Source organism: Panthera pardus, unplaced genomic scaffold (assembly GCF_024362965.1).
Source record: "Panthera pardus isolate Hobbes unplaced genomic scaffold, ASM2436296v1 HiC_scaffold_2, whole genome shotgun sequence".
NCBI lineage: Eukaryota > Metazoa > Chordata > Mammalia > Carnivora > Felidae > Panthera > Panthera pardus.
The window spans coordinates 127,622,880-127,645,661 of NW_026526765.1; the positions used below are offsets into that span (position 1 = coordinate 127,622,880).

Genomic DNA, 22,782 nt, shown 5'->3' on the forward strand with positions numbered 1-22,782 from the left:
CCCATTTTTAAGATAAGAAAACTTGTTCATGGGGTGTCTGGGTGCCTCAGTCAGAAAAGCATGAGACTCTTGATCTCAGGGTCATTGAGTTCGAACCCCACATTGGATTTACAGATCACTAAATAAATAAATAAACTTAAAAAGAAAACTTGTTCTTAGGAGGTGAGGTGATTGTCCAAGGGTGCAAGGTGAGTTAGATATTTGTTCTTTTCCATCGTATGATGGACCACTCTGCCCCCCGCCCTTTGGGGCTGATACAATGCTCCATGGTGCCAACACAAATGGTGGGCTCTGTGGGAAACCCTCAGACACCACCCCACGCCCCTCAGTCATAATACAGCTTGCATGTCAGCTATTCTCTTAGATAGGAAATTATTGGAATAGACACCCACCCAAGTATAAAGGAGGATTCTCACAGAATCCAAATGCAGAAAATCATCCCAGGAACTCAATGGTCATTACACAAACACTTTGTCTTTTGTGCTGGACCATAGGTCTTTTCTCTCTGCATTTCTAATCTGATCTTTTTCCACAAAACCTTAACCATTTTTTAATGTGACTACCCACACTAGGCCCAATGTGACTACCAGCCCTGAGATGGCCTGGCTCACACCTCCAAGGCCCACCACCACAGAAGCAGAGTTGGAGCCTGGGGAACACTCAGCCAGCTCCACCCAGGTGATAGCTTGTTTTCCCAGGTTCATCACCTGGAACATGGGCAAAGCCATTGGGTGAGCTGATACAAACAGGGCAGCAGAGGTGATGAGCAGAGGAAATCCTAGGATGGATGTAGGTAGGGAGCCAATTGCAAGTGAAGGGAACAACTGTGAAAGATCTTGAAATTTAGTGGACGTCCCGAGTAACTAACCCACCTAGGTTCTCTCTGCCTTCTGTTGTCTTTGAGTAGACAGTTCTCGTCTCTAAAGATGGAAGTGAAGTTGTAGAAGTTTGAGAGTAATGTAATTCCTGTTCTCAGAAACACAGAAACACAGACTGTGGCTGGCCAAGGACCACCAACTGTTGCCTTGTGGGCACTGACTAGTTTTGCACCCATTTCTAAAATCATTTCAGCATCCCTTATCTGACAACCATGAGTGATACTTTGAGTTCTCCTTTGAATTCGTTGTGATAGGAGCACCGGGGTGGTTCAGTCAAGATCTTGCGGTTTGTGAGTTCAAGTCCCGCATCAGGCTTTCTGCTGTCAGTGCAGAGGCTGCTTCCTATCCTCTCTCCCTGCCCGTCTCCTGCTTGTGCTCTCTCTCAAAAATAATAAATAAATGTTTGGATTAGTTGTGATATTTGAGTGCTTCTCTTATTAACTGATGAATTAAGTTAAATCTTCAACACACATTCATTTTATATTTGAGGAGAGGCATTACTGCATACTTTTTAAAAATTTATTGTGAAGGAGTGCCTGGCTGGCTCAGGTGGTTAGAACATGTGACTCTTGGTCTTAAGGTCCTGAGTTCCAGTCCCACATTAAAAGAATTTCACTGGAAGGGTGCCTAGGTGGCTCAGTCGGTTAAGCATCTGACTCTGGATCTTGCCTCAGGTCATGAGCTCACAGTTCATGAGATTGAGCCCCACGTCAGACTGACATCACGGAGCCTGCTTGGGATTCTTTCTCTCCCTTTCTCTCTGCCCCTCCTCTGCTCTCCCTCTCTCTCAAAATAGATTTAAAAAGAAGAAAAAGCAAACGAAATAGGGTAAAACTACATCTGGGCATATTGCTACAAGCCAGCCAAGGGTAGCCAGAGGTGGTTATGATGCGCTGCCTGCCATCAGGGAAGAGGATAAGGTTCAGGCTCCGCCCATAGGCAAACGGGTTCCAGGCACCCACCACCATAGCCACCTGTGTCAGGAGCTGCTCAGGTAAGGAGACTTCCTCACTGTTCCACACCTGCCACTTCTCCTCCCTCCTGCCCCCCTGGTAGCACAGTTCAGGGAACAAGGATGGAAGATCATGCCAGAATGGAATTTCTTCCTCCTGCCTTTCCTCCCCTGACAACCTGAGAGGCATCTTGCCCTCGCCAGCTTACAGCTGAAAGGCGAGAATCACTGCCAAACCCCTGCTTGCAAAACAATCCCCTTCTGAGAAGGGGACACAAAATTTCTGTCCCCTGAATCCTGTTTTCCTCTTGATTTACACGATGGTCCAGATATGCTCTGGCTTCCATCATCGTGGGTGGCTCACCCATTGGTCATGGTCCCAACGCTTCATATTTTTCTGTCTTCATGAAACCATCCTTTAAACTGGTATTTATTTAAGCACAAGAGAATAAAACCTTTCTTCTAGGAAGGGCTCCATCAACCAAACTTGGATATATATCTGCTGTTTTCTAAGTGTGTATGTACGATAGGGGAGACAATACCCACAGGCAGTGGAACCATCTCTCAGCCCCAGGAGGCTCCCCTGACCTTTGGCATAAGTGTCTGCAGTCTCTTGAATTTAGCACATCAGCACACAAGCGCTTCCTTAATGAACTCTGGCCTGGAAGGACTGAGGAAAAAGGACATGGCATGAGCCCTGTATGTCCCCTTACTGACTGCACACTTAACTGGCCTGACTAGGGCTGGCCTTTCCGACACTTACCCACTAAGCATGAAGTCACAGCCACCCCTGAATCCAGGAGCCAGTGCTCCAGGTACTCCAGAAACTTTCCCAAGCATACCTACGTTATACAGAGGGAGAGTCTTACCCTTATTGCTACTACTTAGGGGTGTTTGAGCCCAGACTCCCACTGTCGTCTGACTACATCACTCTCTGCCTTAAGTCCTTCAGTGGCTCCCTTTTGCCTGCTTGATAAAGTCCAACCTCCATGGCCTGGCCTTCAGGTCCCTTGCTTTCCAATCTGGCCCCAGCTATATCTCTGGCATCATCTCCCTAAACCATGGACCTCAGTGTTTTTTGTTTTTGTTTTTTAATGTTTATTTATTCTTGAGAGAGAGAGAGAGACAGACAGAGTGTGAGCCAGGGAGGGGCAGAGAGAGAAGGAGACACAGAATCTGAAGCAAGCTCCAGGCTCTAAGCTGTCAGCACAGAGCCCGACGCGGGGCTGGAACCCACGAACCGTGAGATCATGACCTGAGCCGAAGTCGGACGCTTAACTGACTAAGCCACCCAGGCACCCCTGGACCTCAGTGTTTTAACCATTCATTCATCCCATGAACACTGGAGTCCAATTTGCATATACATCTAACAGTGTTTTCCAAGCTCTTACAGATGCTCAAAATGCCTCATTTCAATGGCAGTGTCTCTCTTATTAATTGATGTCATCAGAATTGCATTACTATAGCTGCAGATGAAAGCACGCCAGTGCCTGTTTAAATGCAGGGCCTTACTCTGGTGCTCACACTACCTTCATGGCTGCACCTGGGTGAACATCACACAGACCACTTTTCAGAACAGCTCTCTCCACAGGAGCAGCTGCAGATTCCTCCCACCTCCTAAAAGCTCACTGCTGTGGAGCAGAGGCAGTTGTATTAGGACACATCGCAGCATCTCACTGCCAAAGTGACAGCTACAATTATGTTTTGGCCGACAGCTGGAGATGAGAGAATGTACAAACAACCAAGGCCACATGAGCCTTCATGAATCAGCAGTTTGTAATACATGTCCAGCTGGTAGGTGAGGTGGGCAACCTGCTGGCTACAGATCTCAAGTTAGCACCTGGGACCCTCCGGTGAAGTCCTCCACGGGACGGCCCCAACAGCCACCCAGGATGCAGAAGGGCAGAAGAGTGGGGTGGTCAAGGCTGGGTAAGGTCCAAGCCCGAGGGATAGGCACCTGATTCCTAGGCAAGGGCAGGGGCAGGCAACACAAAGGGCTGAACTACTCAGTGGTGGAGTCCATCTTGCTCAACAGCCTGGTGAGTGGTATATTCATATTGGATAGAGGGTTCCTGTTGAGACCCCAGGGCACCACCTCCATGAGGAGCCTGACTGCCATAGGCATGATGTCAGGATAGGGGCCAAGACACCATAGCAAAAACAATCACAGCAGCGGCCATGATAGCGGCAGCTTCCACTAATGGAGACTTCCATATGCCAGGCACCAGGCTTGACCCCTTTACATACGTTTCTTCCTTTTGTCTATAAGACAATCCACTGAGGCAGTTTCTGTTATCATCCCTTTTTACCAGCAAGAACACTGAGTCTTAGGGAGGAATGTGATGGAGGCCCAGTAGCTGGCAATTATGGAGATGGAATTTGAGCTCAGACAATGTGGCTCCAGAGCCTGGTTGGTTTATGGCCTCATTATCCTGGTTTGGTCCTTTCAATCTGGTCTTGGTTGCAAGAAGCTAAGAGACCCTCAGCACGTTCCTCGCATAGGGTGAGTTGTGTTGGGGCCTCCAAGTAGACTTTGGTCTGAAAGCCAAGATGTTACCAAAAGAAAATAAACAACAGCTATTTCAGATGACAGGTGCTGGGCTAGGAAATTGGGGGAAAAATGAAAAAGCTACCAGGATTTCCTCATTGTACATTTTTTGCTTGTTCAACAGAACAAGCATCATCAGGAAGCTGCTCTATTACAAGTGTTGTCCCTGAAGACAGAGGGCAGCAGCAGGAACTGTCCTTTCTCTCTGACCCTGGGTCCCTCTGGGGCCCAGCACCAAGGGTGGCCTCCTGATCCCAGGGCTTGGCTCTTACTCAGCCTGACCTGGGTTCTGGCCAAGGCCTCTGGGAGGGGCGGGCTCAGGCTCTTGGTGTTTTTCCGAGGAGTGCTGCTTCCTTTCTCATGCCCCTTTTTGGAGCAGAATCTGTCCATCCTCACTGTCTGCCCAAACGCAAGCAGACAAGAAGGTCATAGGCTAGCAAATCTGTTCCATATGCTTCCAAAGGGGGCATCTGAAAGGCCAGTGGGGCTGGGGCACAGGAATGTTTGGATTTCAAGTGGCTGCTGCCCATGAATCACCAATTGCATTTTGTGCTCTCAGCTCTGTGAAGGCATCATTTCCAGCAGCCTCACACGGAGCTGGCGGCCAGAGCCTCTTAGTGGGGCTATAAATAGCAGATCATCAACTCACCTCTTCTGAGCTCAGCACAGGCTTCTCAGTTCACTGTGAGTCTTCCTGCTGCCTGCGTGTCAACGTCACTCAGATTTCCCAGGTGAGGCCTGGCTGAGAGATCCAGGGCTTGCTCTGAGGGACTGAATGGTTTGGGTTCCCAGAGCTGTTCAGGGTGAGAGTGAGGGCAATGGCAGACTTTTGAAGAGCTTGACATTTCAGGCGTCATAATTATAATCTCCCGTATCTGAGCTCCTCTCCAATTAAATCAGTGCCAAGGGACTGTCATTTCTTTAGGAGTCCTAGAAATAAAAGGCAAAAGAGTCACCAAAAACACACCCAGAGAAAGCCACCTGGAGCGGGTAGCAACAAATGAAAGGTTTCATGCCTTCCTGTGGACTTGTCCCCTAACACTGAATGAAATATTTTATGGCTCGCCAGCTGCAGAAGTGAGAGACACTGAATGAAATACTTTACGACTCCCTGGCTTGAGAAGTGAGCTCACATGTTTTAGTATTACTCACTGCTACCATTTATGGAGGGTTCCCTGTGTGCCAGGCTCTGTGCCCAGCCTTCACAGGCAGCATATCATTAAGTCATCCCAATAGCCATACTGGAGTCAACTCTACCATCACTGGCTTTCTGCAGGTGAGGAGGCAGTGGCTCCCACAGTCACAGGGACAGGGCTGCTGGATTCCAGAGCCCAATTTCTGAACCACCACACTTTCTGACTCCTGCAAAAGAGGAATGTTGGGGTGTCCACGTACTTGGGTGACCAGTGGGAAGTGAACTATAGTCTCCTTTCTTCAACTCTATGCACTTCATGACTCCCAGACTCCTTTAGTACACAGAACGTCCCCTGTCACCATCTTCTTCCAAATCTGACTTTCTCCTAGCTTTCCTGTGGGAAGGCACCAGCTTCCACTTGGCACTCCAAGCTCAGAGTAATGGTCTTCCTCATATCTTCCTCCCCTGAGGCCCTGAAATAGTCAAGGATCCGGTGGGACTCCTTCCCTCTCCCTCTCCTCCTTCCCTTCTCCAGGTGGCAGCCTCCCTGTAATCTCTTTCCTCCTCTGCCTCAAAAGTTTGAGGCCTGGTCCCCTTTATTGGTTTGTCACAATAGCTTTCCAGCTCAGTGCTGCACCTGGGGAATGTTTTAAGAACACAGATTCTTGGGGACCCTGGGTGGCTCAGTTGGTTAAGTGTCTGACTTCAGCTCAGGTCAATGATCTCACAGCTCATGAATTCGAGCCCTGTGCCTGGTTCTGTGCTGACAGCCCAGAGCCTGGGTTTGCTTCAGAATCTGTGTCTCTGTCTCTCTCTCTGCCCCTCCACCACTTGCTCTCTCTCTCAAAAATTATAAACATTAAAAAAAAAAAAAGAACACAGATTCTTGGTTGCCTCCCTCCTTTGGTCCAGACCACCTGAAGTCAAATCTCTCAAGGTAGAGGCCAGGATCAGGATGTTTTAAACAGCTCTTCCAGTGATCTATGAAGCCAGGATTAAGTCTAACTGCCTGCCTAGACTCCAGCATCTCTCTGTTCTCAACCCTCTCAACCACAGCTATCAGTTTGATTTTCTTAAAGCATAGTTTATCTTATGTCATTCTCCTGCTAAAAATCCTTGAGTAGATCATGCTGCCTGCAGGAAAGCACAAAATTCTTAGTGTGGCGTTCAAGGCCCTCTCCATCCTGGTCCACTCATTTTCCTGCCTACCCCATGCCCCACCCTATACAGCCACCTCTCCCTGAGTCAGTCTCCTGGCCCTGCTTTCTCTCCTTTGCTTATCTGGACTTTAGGTGTCAGCTGGGCACAGCAGAACACATTGAAACAACAGTGAACCCTCCTTAAGACGCTGAGTCCTCCAATAAAAGGAATGAGGAATTATTGCTAAAATGCCCCTCTTGATTCAAGTACCTTGTGTGCAATTTTAAGTGAAGAGAGTTTTGTGTGGCCTGCAGATGAAAGGAGATCAGCCAGCAGATACAACCCAATAAGTAGTAATGTGTAAACACAGGATAGCAGGAGAGGTGGGGCTTGTGATTGATTCCAAGGACATGGCATTTCAGCATTCTCCTTGCTTTTACTCAAGTCGGAGACAGAGCAGGTCTGGTAAGCACTGGGGCCAGGGCTATGTTTCAAAATGCCTCTCATGCTTTTTTGTCCCCCAGTCCCAGACAAAAGCAGAGGACCGCATTTGGATCTTGTTCAAAAGGTCAAGAGTGTTTTACTAAAACGATTAAACAATGTGTGTGTTTGGACTTTGAAATCCTTTCCCATAAAGAAATGCCTACCCCCAAATAAAATAAAAAGTGATTGTGTTGACTGACAGCAGGCATTCTTTCAGAACGGGGTCTGGAAATTGTTCCCCTCAAGAGCTTTCAGAGTGAAAATGAACCCTAAAAGAACTTCTGGGTAAATGTGGCAGAAGAGCCTCTCATGAATCTCCATCTGCTCCCTCCCAAAACTCTACTAAAAACAACTATAAAGGAGTAAAAAGAGTTACAAATCCACAAGGTCTATGAGAACAGGCGGGGAGACAGCAGCAGACAAAGGATGGAAGCACATTTTTGGAAGGTGGGAAGCACAGGAAGGAGTGGTGAGTCACACAGCAGCCCGGCAGCCCGGGGGAGGTTGAAGGCCTGATTCCTGCAAAGGGGCTCTGAGGGGAGAGGCAGGCCTAGCTGTTTAGCTGTCGGGGACAAGGAGGACAGAGCTGCAAATGGGAGGGCTAGTGGAGGCTGTGTGAGAGCACAGTCCCCAGGGGCAAAGGGGTTGTACACCTTGCCCATTCCTGTAGGGCACCTGTGGTGCTCACTGGGGAATTTGGATCAGCACATCAAGCAGTGTGGAGGATGTGAATAAAGTGCAGAGAATACAGACAACAGCAGAAGTCTAGATACCGAAAGGTAAAATCCCAGCCCCTTTTCCTCATGCAGCCAGACACAGCACTTACTCCCAGGATGGAGACTAAAGAACCCTCTTCTATAGAAGCTGAGCAAACTCAAGGGAAACACCTACAGATACAGACATGATATGGATACAAACCTTCAATGGAAGAGCCACCTCATGACCAACTACCTCTACAGGGAAGTTTGCTGTTTGACAAGTTCCATCTAAGCATGCTGATCAAAGCATAATTCTAAGATATTATCAGATAGCTGAGATCCTCAGACATTTAAGGAAAGCTTCAGACAAGAGAGACAGGTATGTGGGGAAGGGGAGGAGAGGAAGAATGCCTAAGTTCAGGGAGAAGAAAGCTTTAAAAATGCTATAAAATCCTCAGGGAGAGAAAATAAGGTTTCTACTTCAAGGTTCATTATCCATGAAATGTCAGAACACCAGGGATAATAAAGAAAAGACCCTGAAAGGACTCAGAGAGGAAAAACAGGTCAACTGAGAGGACTGAGGATCAGAATGGCACCAGACTACTCAACAGCAACACTGGAAGCTGAGAGATAATGGAGTCAGGCCTTTAGAACTCTGAAAGAGAATTAGTTATAGCTTAGACATCTAAACCCAAACCACTAATTACGGGAAATGGTAGAATAAGAGATGTTTGCAGACCCAAAAGACCACAAATAATGTGCCTCTCACACTCCCTTTCTCAGGAAGATCTCTACCCAAATAAAAGAATAGTCCAAGAATGAGGAAGACATGCCCAGGAAAGGGCAAAGGGATGCCCATAGTGATGCTGAAGGAGAGCCTGGATGACAGTAAGGCAGAAGGCCCAGGGGCAAGAGCTCCCCTCTGAGCCAGAGGATAGAGGACTTCAGGTGAGAGATGGCCAGATTACCTGACCAGTATGCCCAAGTGGAAAATTATATTGAGGGGCTATTAGACAGTTATGAGAGTTAGCAATATGTTTATAAAAAAACTGAGTAAATAAAAAACACAGAGCTATTGCGACCTATAACAAACAAACAAACAAACCCCATGACACATAAACTGTGAAAGCAAATAAATGCTACACCAAGAAAATTTACGGAGCCACAGTAATGTAAACACAGATTATTGATTTAACCAGAGATTGTAATAAACAGCGTTGAGAAGCTGGGGGAAAGGGAAGGAGGATGCAGGTGGCAGTGGATAAAAGAAGCAAAGCCTCATCTCCCATAATTGCAAGAAAATGGATAATGTCTAAAACTGACAAATCAACAAAATAACACTATAAGCATATTATTTAGAGAAATGGAGGAGGTGGTTAAAACTGGCAGAAACAGCTGAAAGAGATTATTTATTTATTTAACTGGGTACCTCTGGGTATCAGGCTGGGGTTGGGTTTATGTGGGACAGGGAACTGCGATTTTCTTCTCCCCCCCCAAAAAAAAAATTTTAATGCTTTATTTATTTGAGAGAGAGAGAAAGAGAGAGAGAGAGAGAGTATAAGCTGGGCAGGGGCAGAGAGAGAGGGAGACAGAATCCACAAAGCAGGCTCCAGGCTCTGAGCTGTCAGTATAGAGCCTGACGCAGGGCTTGAACCCATGAACCACGGGATCATGACCTGAGCCGAGGTCGGCCGCCCAACCCACTGAGCCACCCAGGCGCCCCGGGGAACTGCTATTTTCCACGATAGGCCTTTTAGTCCTATTTGACTTTTTGTGTGTATACATTATTTTCACAAAAAATAAAAAGTTTTTAAGAGAGAAATCAAGGGGCGCCTGGGTGGCTCAGTCGGTTAAGCCGCCGACTTCGGCTCAGGTCATGATCTCGCGGTCCATGAGTTCAAGCCCCGCGTCGGGCTCTGTGCTGACAGCTCAGAGCCTAGAGCCTGGACCCTGTTTCGGATTCTGTGTCTCCCTCTCTCTGACCCTCCCCCGTTCATGCTCTGTCTCTCTCTGTCTCAAAAATAAATAAATGTTAAAAAAAGAGAGAAATCAAAAGCTGGGCACTCCATGAGTTCGAGCCCCGCGTTGGGCTCTGTGCTGACAGCTTGGAGCTTGGAGCCTGCTTCGGATTCTGGGTCTCCCTCTGTCTCTGCCCCTCCCCTGCTCATGCTCTGTCTCTCTCTGACTCAAAAATAAATAAAAACATTAAAAAAAAATTTTTTTAAGAAAAATCAAAAGAAAATATTTTCAATGGACAAAAACATGTCAGGTATTCATTAATTACATCTCTGTGATTTTTTCTGTCCTGTTGATCTTCCTCTTCATTCATCCATGCATTCATTTATTTTCTTTCAAAGTCTTAAATATGGATGGGAAAATGTGGTGGGGTGGCCAGCAGAAAATACATTTGGGATATGCTTACACTAAAAAAATGATTTGTTGTTTATCTGAAATTCAAATTTAGTCAGGTGTTCAGTACTTTTATTTCACTAAATCTGTCATTCTAAAATGTGGCCTCTCCTTTTGCTTATCCCACAGGCTAGGCCTAGGGCTAGACAGCGGAATGAGAAAGTTCGTCTGCAATTAATATTCACAGTGCGGGAGACAGGTATAGAAACTAACAAAACTACCTGGTCAGATGCTGAGCAGTGATTTGTTACACAGTCAAGATGTGTATGGCATGGTGCCAACACAGAGTCTGTGAGTATATTAAAGAAGTATATTAAAGAAGTGCAGTTCTTGCCCTGTGACTGGCAGCTGGGTCCCCCATGGGCCCAAAGCCTGGAACTTCTCCCTCTATTTGTCCCTCATGGCTTGGGAGCTGGGCCTAGGGCTCCTGGCGGTGGTCATCATCCCTCCCGCAGCATTTTCTCACCAGAGAGGGGGTGGGCAGGATGAGAAGTGACTTCAATTTATCTAAATTCAGGAGTGGGACCACACACTTCATCCTTCTTCCTTTTTATTAAAAAACTAGCTCTTACGGCGCCTGGCTGGCTCAGCCTCTAAAGCATCGATCTTGATCTTGGGATTGTAAGTTCAAGTCCTATGTTGGGTGTAGAGACTTAAAAATAAAACCCCAAAACAAAAACTGTCTCTTAAGCAAATTCTTACACGGATGCCTAATCTTGTCTGTAGTGTGCTTACTTAAGAGTTTCTCTCAAAGGAGGATTTTTTTTCTTGAACCATGGGGAGAGTCTCCACCACCACTGACTAATGGTAGGAAGCTAATCATTTTCTCCCTTTTGTGCTGGGGAAAGTGTTCTTTGGGGTTAACAGAAGTAACACTAAGGATATGCGAGTCCTCCTGCAGCTAAAATCATCTCTGGAATATGAAAACATAAAATTTGGAAATACATAAATGTATATAAAGAAAATCAGCTATAATCTGAGGAAGAACACAAAACATAAAGCGTTTTTGTTTTGCTATTAATTATTCCTATGTGAGTAGAGGTCAAGGGCAGCCAGGCAGGCAGCAGTTTTCAGAAATTTGTCTGGGATTAAGATTATTAGCTATAGGGTCCTATTCTACAAAACTAGCAGTGAGAATGACAAAAGAGTTCGCCTTGCTTAAGCATTTTCAATGCTTTCTAAAAACAAATAGCTGTGGCCATATATTTTTTGTTAATGGTAAAATACTTAATTATGTATCTTGGTCAATCATGAATTTTTTGTAGATGTGAGATAACTGGGAGCTCAGTTCAACCCAAGCAAGTATTTTCTACTTTTCAGACAACTATAATTGTTTAAAGTTTTTCTATTTAAAGATGAAATCTGACTTCATATAGCTCTCTCAATCTTTGGCCCTATGCCTGCCTTGAAAAGCAAAGAATGAGCTATCTTCTACAAAATAGCCCTTCAAGGATCTGAAGGCAGTCCTCACAATTGTGTCCTCTGCTGCCATATGCCACCTGGTCTCCAGCTCCCCTCCTCCATCTCCTTCCTGGTGAGCACTAGTTCATCAATGTGTGCTTGAAATGAGGCATTCAGACTGAACTCCTGGTATGGCCTGAGGCATACAAAATAGCAAGAACTGTAACTTTCTGTGATCTGAATGCTGAAAATTCATTTGGTTAGGTAAAAGCAGCCGCTAGATCGCTGTTTTAAGAACATCAACTTTATGGTCTCTGGCAGAGAGACGAGTCTAATTCAATAGAAAAAAACCTTAAGCTTACACTTACAACAGATTAAAATATTCATGCATCTAGATACAGAAACACCATCTTATATGAATATAAATAATGGATTAACAGACAAACTTTTGCACAACAGAAGCTAACCTGATTTTAATGTTACTACCTCTCAGTTACCTTTGCACAGTAACTTCCTGCAGTAGGAAGCCTTTGGGGAATGTAATTTCCACTGCCTTGTGATGTTAATTTGAGGCAATTATCATAAGTAGACTAAAAAAAGTTTTGCATATTATTTGTTCTTGTGGAAGCCCTGGGCTGTTGGCGAGTCAGGATACTGGAGAGGCCATAGGAGAGGAATATTCAGAATTTAGAAACTTCTTTAATAGCCTCGAATCATAAGGTTTCAAAGCTTTTAATGTTTCCCAGCTTTTGGGCTGGTAAAACCTTCTTTTCTGCAGATGCTGGGAAGCCAGCTTGAAGAGCTCTGAGAGCTCTCTCCACTTGATATTTTAAATGCACCTACATTTTCAGGTTTTCCAAGGTAGGATAAGCAAGAGTAAAACTGCTTCTCCAGTCCATTTGGCTACTTTAAAACAGTTTTGTCAGGTATAGAGGGGAAAATAAGTAAGCTTTTCCCCTTGACACTTCCAGAACCACTGTAAACTTGGGTTACTTGCTGAGCTTACGTGTGGTGGGAAGAAATAGAAAACCCTGGTGTCTGTAGTTCAGTGCTCTCATCTGACCACCCTCAGGAGGCCTTTTTGAGCCATTTCCAGGAGTGTTTTAACCTGTTGCATTGGTCCCCCTCTTCAAGACCAAAATCAGAATCGAAGAGTTTAAAGTGTTCTTAATAGTAAGTAACTTGCTGTTTCTCCAGATATTTGTTCCTGTGCCGGGGCCCTAGGCTGGGGGTTTTCAGCACATCAGTCATAAAGTGGGAGGCTACACAAAAAGAAGAAAGATTTTGCTCAGGAGAGTATGGAAATTCAAGAATGTGAGAGCTGTGATTGCAATAACTACGCAATGGCTTTAAAGACGAAGGAAGCCCGTGGCTGGTACAAGTTTAGGCACAAACTTTCTACTATGTACTTTGGCAAAATACAGTAAATGCTTTAAAAGTGTGCGTGTTCAAGGGGCACCTGGGTGGCTCAGTAGGTTCGGCATCTGACTTCGGCTCAGGTCATGATCTCATAGTTCAAGCCCCACATTGAGCTCCATGCTGACAACTTGGAGACTGGAGCCTGCTTCAAATTCTGTGTCTCCCTCTGTCTCTGCTCCTCCCCTCCTTGCACTCTGTCTCTCTGTCTCTCTCTCAAAAATAAACATTAAAAAAAAAAATAAGAAAAAAAATTGTGCAGGCTCTTTTGAACCAGGAACCTCACTTCTAGAAGTTTATCAGAAGGAAACACAAACAAACCTGGATATCCACAGAAGTTCAGTTGAAAGGATAAGTCATGTTGGCATTGACTAAAATTTTTTATCATAACTTAAAAGTAGGGGAACGTCCCATTTCAGAAGGAACACAGAAGTGTTTTGGCTTTGAACTGTCACCCTCAACAAGGATAATAACAAATCTGCCAACTATGTATTTGGTGAAACCTGGAGAAAAATACAACCTCCAAAGTGTTGATAAGAGTTGCCAAAGACAGGGACACATGGGTGGCTCAGTTGGGGTTAAGCACCCGACTCTTGATCTCAGCTCAGGTCTTGGTACCAGGGTCGGGAGTTCAAGATCCTCGTTGGAACCTACTTACAAAAAAAAAGAAAAATGTTGCTAAAGATGAAAAAAAGCAGAATGTCTGGTCAAACTTCTTGAGTGAGGAGGGAAAATAGAGCTTCTCCAGCAAGTATTCCCTTCCAGAAGGGGAGGATCCTACTCTGAAAGGGAACTACAAGGACAAGGCCTAAATTAAACAAAACAAGATTGCTGGGGATGATAGAAACTCTTGGAAAGCACTATGGGGGAGAGAGGTACTTTTAAAAGTACTCTTAGAAACAAAGGCTGTAAAAAATTCTGGGAGACAAATGGACAGAGAAGCTCTCCTCAACCAAACTGAAATCTAGAGGAGGTGACTTCTCACAGAAGTCATGTTTGAGATCCATCACTGTGATAACAGAGAGAGCTTCCTTGGTCCCACCTCTCCACCCCTCCACCACATTTCTAGGGTAAAAACTGCTACCAGCAACAGTGGAACAACACCAGCAAGACACTCAAAGGAAGAAAAGTATGGGCCAAGAATTCTATCCACCAAACTGATCTTCAAGTATAAAGCTTACAGATATTTTTAAAAATAATTATATATTTTTTATTTTGAAAGAGAGAGAGAGCAAGCCGGGGGGAAGGGCAGAAAGAGAGGGAGAGAGAGAATCTTTAGCAGGCTCCACACCCAGCTTGGAGCCTGACTAGGGGCTCAACCGTGAGATCATGACCTGAACTGAAATCAAGAATCAGATGCTTAACCAACTGAGCCACCCAGGTGCCCCAAGGTTAGAGAAAAACATTTTAAAACATGTAAGAAATCAGGGAATATTATTTTCATGAGCCCTTTCTGAAGAACCCACTAGAACCATAAAACAGCAGTCTTAACATCACGTGGCAAGCCTGATGAAATCAGGGTAAAAGGACCTTCCTTGAGTATGGAATGCATCTAACTATAGACATAAGAGTAAAACAAATATAGAAATCAGGGTGACAGGTCAGAATTCAAATGTTACATGCCTTAATGTAGAAATTTCTGGAGAGAAGATAGGAATAAGAATGAGCTTACGAATTGCCTCGAGTCAATGGATTCACAGGATAGTATTTAAAGTTTCTAAATCAAGTAGAAGCTCAAGCATATTTAATACAAACACTAAAATTGATAATCCTATGATTATATGATGGGGGGGGAAGGATTGGATTACAAGATAATTTTATTTTGCTCATGGTAGGGAATCAAAAGATACAGTGCCAAAAGAAAATGGATGAAGGGTATTTTACATAGATAACTTCTAGAATAAAAATACAAAACTTCCTAATAGCAAAACTACATTAAGGAAAAGGGGAAATACAAAAATGCATTATGAAAACCAACATAAAATAATGACACAATTGAGAACAAATATATCTGTCATTTCAATAACTATAAATGAGTTTAATTCATCTTTTAATTTTTTATTTTATTTTTTTAAACGTTTATGTATTTATTTTTGAGAGAGAGCACATGAGCAGATTAGGAGCAGAGAGAGGGATACAGAGGATTCCAAGCAGCCTCTGCACTGTCAGCACAGAGCTTGATGTGGGGCTCGAGCTCACCAACTGTGAGATCATGACCTGAGCCGAAATCAAGAGTCAATCGCTTAACCAACTGAGCCACCCAGCCACCCCATAACTCATTTTTTTAAAATAGTTTTCAAAATAGAATTCAAAGTTCGATCCAACTCTAAACTGTACACATCTAAGATAAAATGATTCTGAAAGGCTAATAATAAATGGATGGGCAAAGAAAGGCATACCAAAAAATTATAAACATTAAAAATCTTAATATCTGACAACATAAAATTCAGGGCAAAAAGCTTTAAGCAAGATAAAGAGAAGTAATCTTTGTAGCTAAGGACTACAATTCACTATAAAAATTTAAGTTATGAATATTTATGCATTAAGTAATATAGCAAGAACTTTCATATAATAGAAACTATAGAGATATAAGGAGATTTAGACAGAGACACACTAATAACAGAAGAACTTTTTTTTTTCTTTAAAGTTTATTTTATGTATTTTGAGAGAGGGAGAGAGAGAGCAAGGGAGGGGAGAGAGAGGGAGGAAGAGAGAGAATCCCAAGCAGGCTCTGTGCTGTTAGCCTGGAAGTTCAACTTGGGGCTTGATCGTTAGGAACCATGAGATCATGGCCTGACCTGAAATCAAGAGTCAGTCCCTTAACAAACTGAGCCACACAGGTGCCCCTAAAAGACTTTGATTTACCTTTCCCAATCCAGAACAGATCAAGTGGTCACAATTAAATGATGATCTAGAAGTCCAAGCAACACAATCAACAAGGCAGATGTTACTGATAGGGATCAAACATTGTCCTCTGAGAATAGAAAACATACTATGTTTTCGAGTGCTCTGGAATATTCATACACATACACTTAGACACACACAAAAGATTATATATTAGGCCACAAACCAGACCTCATTACCATAGTGAAAATAATGCAGATAGCATTTTATAATAATGACACAAGAATCATTGACATTTATAACATGTTCAGAAAACAAAAATCGTGCTCTTTGGATATATATGGGGGTCTATATTAAATAACTCTATAATCAAAGGGAAAATATAAATTCAAAATTGCATAATTTCTAGAAAACAACAATAATGAACATACCATATAGAAGGATCTCTGAGTACAGTTAAAGTAGTACTCAAAGAAAAATTCATTTCATTAAATAATTATATCAACATAAATAAAAGAAAAAGAAATGGATTAAACTGGCTTAAAAAACTAGAAAAATATTTTTAAAATAAGCCAAAGGAAAGCAAAAGGAAAATTTAATAAAGATAAATACAGAAATTAATCAGTTAAAATAACAAAACTATAGTGGAACTTATTAATAAATAAGCTTATTCTTAGAAAAAATTCAATCATGTTAACTAACTGGAATTTAAATAAAAGCTTGAAAAAAAGAAAAAAATTCGGGGCACCTGGGCGGCTCAGTCAGTTAAGCATTAAACTTTGGCTCAGGTCATGATCTCATGTTTCATGAGTTCAAGCCCAATGTTGGGCTCTCTGCTATCAGTGCAGAGCCCACTTTGGATCCTCTGTCTCCTCTCTTTGCCCTCCTCCAACTCTCTGTCTCTCAAAAATAAATTAACATAAAAAAAGAAAAAATTCAATAAATTAGTTAAGCCACAAACTAATCTCAAAAAAAAAAAAAAAAAAAGAGAGAGAGAGAGAGAGAATGTACAAACACCCAAAATAAAAAATTACAAGGGGGAGGGAAAGATTCACACAAACATTGGAAAGTAAAAAACAAATTTAAAAAAAGCATACAAAATACCATAAGAGAATATCTTATACAGTTTTATGCAAATAAATTTAAAACATGTATGAAATGTACAATTTTATCAGAATGCTAAAAGTAGAAAACCAAAAGGGACTAATGTGCATAAAATAATTTGAATAAAAATAATATTATGGATAAATATATACGGATGTAGTATTATACAAAATATAATAAATATTAATTTCAATATAGAATTTTGTCAAAGTAATTTGGCAGTGTGGAGTGTGGAGCCTGCTTTGGATTCTCTCTCCTTCTCTCTCTCTGCCCCTCCCCCTCTCATTCTCTCTCCCTTAAAAGAAAAAAACTTAAAAAAAAGAGAAAAAGAATAAAAACTTACAATTTCTTTTCATAAAGCAAATATAAGTACACTAAAACCAAAGTATAATAACAATGAAAAAAATAGGACAGTATCATTTTCAAATATCAGTGCAAAAATCCTAAATAAAATTTTAGTAAATAGAATCTAAAAGCACTTGGGAAGAGGGCACCTGGTTAGCTCAGTCAGTTGAGCATCAGACTCTTGGTTTTAGTGGGGGTCATGATCTCTCAGTTAGTGGGTTCTAGCCCTGCATTGGCAGCACTATCAGTGCAGAGCCTGCTTGGGATTCTCAACCTCTCCCTCACTCTCTGCCCCTCCCCAACTCTCACGCTCTCTTTTTCTCTCAAAATAAACTTAAAAAAAGCATATTGGAAGAATAATATATTGTGACCAAATGGAGTTTATTCTAGAAATGGAAATGAAGTTTAATGTTAGAAAATCCACTAATAAGAGTCATTATAAATCATATCAATAGTTCTAAATATAAAATTATATGACTTTATAAGTACTGAAAATGCATTTGATAAGACTAAATATTTACTCTCAATTAAAGACAAGACATTCAGTAAAATGGAAATTAATGGATACATCCTCAAAATGGAAAGCAACAGTTTACTTAACAGGGGAACACCAGAGACTCAGATATTTAGAATATGTTAGACTTAGTAACCAATGCAGTATGGACACAAGAAATAAATTAGTGGTAAAAGAAATTGAAAAGAAACATTCGAGATCATTTTCTAGAGTATCTTCTAGAATTCTCTTAAGGTTTTCAGGGCCACAATAAAAAGAATTGGTGAGGAAGGTTCTAGAAGATAATCTGAGGAGAAGAAGGAAAGAAGAGGAGCAGAAAAAGGAGGAAGAGGAAGAAGGTGAAGAAAGAAGAGGAAAAAAAGAAGAAAAAAGAAAAGAAAGTGTAGTGGCTTAAAATACATTCACAAATTCTTTGATCCTCCATTCAAAAGATGGAGCCTAATTCTTTTGTCCTCAATTGTGTACTATACTTAGTGACTTACATCTAGTGAACAGAGTTAAGTTCTAAGTGATGGTAGGTGACCTATGAGTCTATGTCATAAAGAATATTGTGGCTTCTGCCTTGCTTTTTCTTGGTTCATAAACTCTGAAGAAAGACCCCTGCCCTGTGAGGAAGGACACACAAGCAGCCCTGTAGAGAGGTAGGTCCATGTAGTGAGAAGCGACATCTATGGCCAACAGCATTCTTGGAGGTGGCTCCTCTAGCCCCTAAACAGGCCTTCACATAAATGAAGCCCCCACCAACAAATGTACTGAAACATCATCAGAGACCCTGAGCCAGAACCACACCGCTAAAGCTACTTGTGAATTTATAGAAATTGTGAGATAACAAATGTTTATTTTTTTTGCTATTAAGGTTCAGAGAAACTTGTTATGCAGCCATATAAGGAATACAGAAGGCAAAATAAAGTCATTTTCAGATTGACAAAAAGTGAGTTTGTCACCAACAGATCTGTACTAAAGGAAATAACAAATTTTTCAGGTAGAAGAAAAATGATACCATATGGGAAGTATAGATAGAGAAGGAATGAAGAACAAATAAAGTAGTGACTATATTTATTAATCAAATGTTTGATCAGGTTTTAAAATACATAACAACAAACATACCTAAATAAATGCAGAGATACACCCTGTTTACAGATTGTAAGATTTGATATTAAGATGTTAATTTTCCCCAAATTGATGTATAGATTCAGTACAACCCCAGTTAAAAACCCAGTAGCCTAGGTGTGCCTGGGTGGTCAGTCTGTTGTGTCCAGCTCTTGGTTTCAGGTCAGTTCATGATCTCACAGTTTGTGAGTTCAAGCCCCGCACTGACACCACAGAACCTGCTTAGGATTCTTTCTTTCTGCCCCTCCCCTGCTCACTGTTGCTCTCTCAAAATAAATAAATAAACTAAAAAAATCTTTTTAAATAACCCCCCAAACCAGCAGCCTGTTTTTGTAGAAATTGACAAGCTAATGCTAAAATCTGTATTAAAAAACAATAGACTAACATAGCCAAAAGGGGTGCCTGGCTGACTGGGGCGGTAGAGCATGGGACTCTGGATCTCAGGATTGTGAATTCAAGCACCATATAAATACATATATATACATATATATATATATATATATATATATATATATATATACACACACACACATACACACACACACACACACACACACATATATATATATATATACACACTCACATATATATACATATATATATATATATATATATATATATATATATATATATGTATATATATGCATAATATAAAGTAGCCAAAACAATTTTGGAGAAGAACACAGTTGGAGAACTGAAACAATTTGATCTTAAGACTTACTATAAGGGGCGTCCAAGTGGCTCAGTCAGTTAAGTGTCTGACTTTGGCTCAGGTCATGATCTTGCGTTGGGCTCTGTGCTAACAGCTCAGAACCTGGAGCCTGCTTTGGATTCTGTGTCTCCCTCTCTCTCTGCCCCTCCCCCATGTGCACACTATCAAAAATGAATAAACATAAAAAAAATTTTAATTAAAAAAAAGACTTACTATAAAGCTATAGCAGGAGTTGGCACATTATTGCCCATGGGCACAATTTAGCCTGCAGTCTGTTTTTGTAAGGCCTACAAGCTAAAAATGCTTTTTACATTTTTAAATAGTTGGAAAAAGAAACAAAGTAAAGTATGCAACAGGAGTTATATGCAGCCCCCCTTTACAGAATAACTTTGCTAACTCTGAGTCACACTAATCAAGACCGTATAGTATTGGTAAAAAGACAGACATAGATCAATGACACAGAATAGAGTCCAGAAATAGACTCACATAAATATGGTCAATTGATTTTTGACAAGGATATCAAGGTAATTGAATGGAAAAAAGATAGTCTTTTCAACAAATTGTACTGGACCAATTAGGTGACCACACAGCCAAAAAAAAAAAAAAAAAAAAAAAAAAAAATTCTCAACCTATGTTGGGAAACAATTTCTCAGTGGGTCTCTCATGTATCTGCACATTTTAAGAGTTAGACACTAACTGCCCTTTTGTTCTAGACTGTCTTTTCAAGGATGTTTGTCCATGAAACAGCTTAGAGATAGTGTCCACCTTCAGAGTAAAGGGCAAGTTTGTTTACTGTCCAGATAAAAAAAGATAATGTATTGTTCTGGGTCAAAGGTTGGGCAGGTTTGCTTGCAGTCCTTTATAAAAGATTGCTGTTCCCTAAGCTTAGGGTTCCTCAGCTGTGACACAAACCCACTGTGCGTAATTTGTACTTTCTCCACCCGGCCCCTTGGCATAGCCCACCGTGGGACTTATGGACAAGGGAACCAACATCAACTTGAAGCCCACGCTTCTCCCTATGCTGTGAGTCATCAAGTTCTTTGTCTCTATCATAGGAGTCTTAGATCTTTTTCCAGCAGCCATTGAAAATGGGCCACAGTAACTTGTTAGCTTCCAAGTGGGGTAAAATTTTATACCCTTTATCACTCTTGACAATCCATACCTTGCATCATATGCAAAAATTAATTTGAAATGAATCATATATCTAAACGTAAAACCATAAAACTTCCAGAAGAGAACAGAAAATCTTCATGTCATTGGGTGAGTCAAAGTTTTCTTAGAAAGGACCAAAAGTGTGACTCAGAAAAAAAAAATTATATTTCATCAAAATATAAAACTCTTGCTCTTCAAAAGCCAGGATTTTTAGGGCAGCAAAACTATTCTGTGTTACTATAATGGTGGATTCACATCATTACACATTCATCAAAATCTATAGAACGTACAACACCAAAAGTGAATCCTAATGTAAACTATGGACTTTGGATGATAACGACGTGTCAGTGTAACAAATGTACCACTCTGATGCTAGATGTTGATACTGCAGGAAGCTGGAGGGAGAGGAGAAAAGGAGATGGATATTGCACTTTCTGTTCAATTTTTCTGTAAATCTAAACATGTTCTAAAATACAGTCTCTGGGGCGCCTGTGTGGCTCACTTACATGGTTAAGCATCTGACTCGGTTTCCGCTCAGATCATGATTCTCATGGTTTGTGAGTTTGAGCCCTGGTTCATGAGTTCGAGTCCCACATTGGGCTTTGTGCTCACAGTGCGAAGCCTGCTTGGGATTCTCTATCTCCCTCTATTTATGCTTCACCCCTGCTCATGCTCACATGTGGGAGCTCTCTCTCTCTCAAAATAAATAAATAAACATTAAAAATAAATAAATAAAACAAAAACCAAAAAAAAAGTATCTCTCTTTTCTAAAATGGCAAGGAATGTGAGTAGACATTTCTCCAAAGATATGCAAGTGGCCAATAAGCACATGAAAGATGCTCAACATAATTAGTTCTTAGGGAAATAAAAAACCACAATGAGATCCATCTTTGTACACACTGAGATGACTGTAATAAAAGAAAGGGAAAATAGTAAGTGAAGTCATACAATGCTGGTGAGTATGGAGAATGGTGCAGACATGGTGGAGAATAATCTGTCAGCTCTTCAAAAAGTTAGACACAGCAATCCACTATATCATCAAGAAAATTGAAAATGTATGTCCACACAAAAACTTGTACATGAATGTTCATAGCAGCATTATTCATAATAGCCAAAATGTAAGAATAACCCAGATGTCCATCAAATGATGAATGGATAAAGAGAATGAGGCATATCCATATGATGTAGTGGTTTTCAGCCATAAGAAGGAATGAAGAACTGATAACACGGTACAACATGGATGAGCCTTGAAAACATTATACAAGTGAAAGCTAGTCACAAAAAATCACATATTGCATGATTCCACTTATGTTACATGTCCAGAACAGGAAATCCATAGAGACAAAAAGTAGATTTGTGGTTGGCAGGTGCTGGAGGGAGTGGGGAACAAGTGCTAATGGATATGTGGTTTCTTTTAGGGTGACAAAAATGTTCTATGTTCAGTTTGTGTTGATTAGTTGCACAAATCTGTGAATATACTAAACAATTGGATTATATACTATAAATGGGTGAAATCTTCTGGTATGTGAAATATATCTTAATAAAGATTAAAAAAAAAAGATGACGTAGGAAAATTGATCCTTGTCTATATAAGTAAGTACTCCACTCTGAGGAAATCTGAATCATAAAAACAAGTTGGAAATAATAAACTGGGGGGAAAAAAGAAATAATAAACTTGGCAATAATTTACAAGACCAAAGGGTCCTATAAAATGTTAATACCAACATTTTTAGACTACTTCACATTTTGAAAGAGTAATGTAACAATATTATGTTATTTTTATAATACCTATTTGTATACTTTTGGGTTCTTCCGATTTGCATGCATGTATGAATATATTTGTATGTAGGTATATATACATATATGTATATGACTCATTATCAAAAACGATGCTAAATAAGCTAGTTGCTGGAGGACCCCTTAGCTTTTCCCCACCCCAGT

The 22,782-nt window shown here is 41.5% G+C and overlaps 1 protein-coding gene across 1 annotated transcript in view; it reads right to left on the bottom strand.

Annotated features, from left to right (window-relative positions):
* JADE2 (jade family PHD finger 2) overlaps positions 1–22,782 on the bottom strand; it is a 134,242-nt gene that overhangs the window by 109,811 nt on the left and 1,649 nt on the right. Inside the window, exon 2 of the mRNA XM_019421972.2 lies at positions 5,028–5,308. The gene's annotated coding sequence lies outside the window, so the exon portion shown is untranslated. The remainder of the gene's footprint in view (positions 1–5,027; positions 5,309–22,782) is intronic.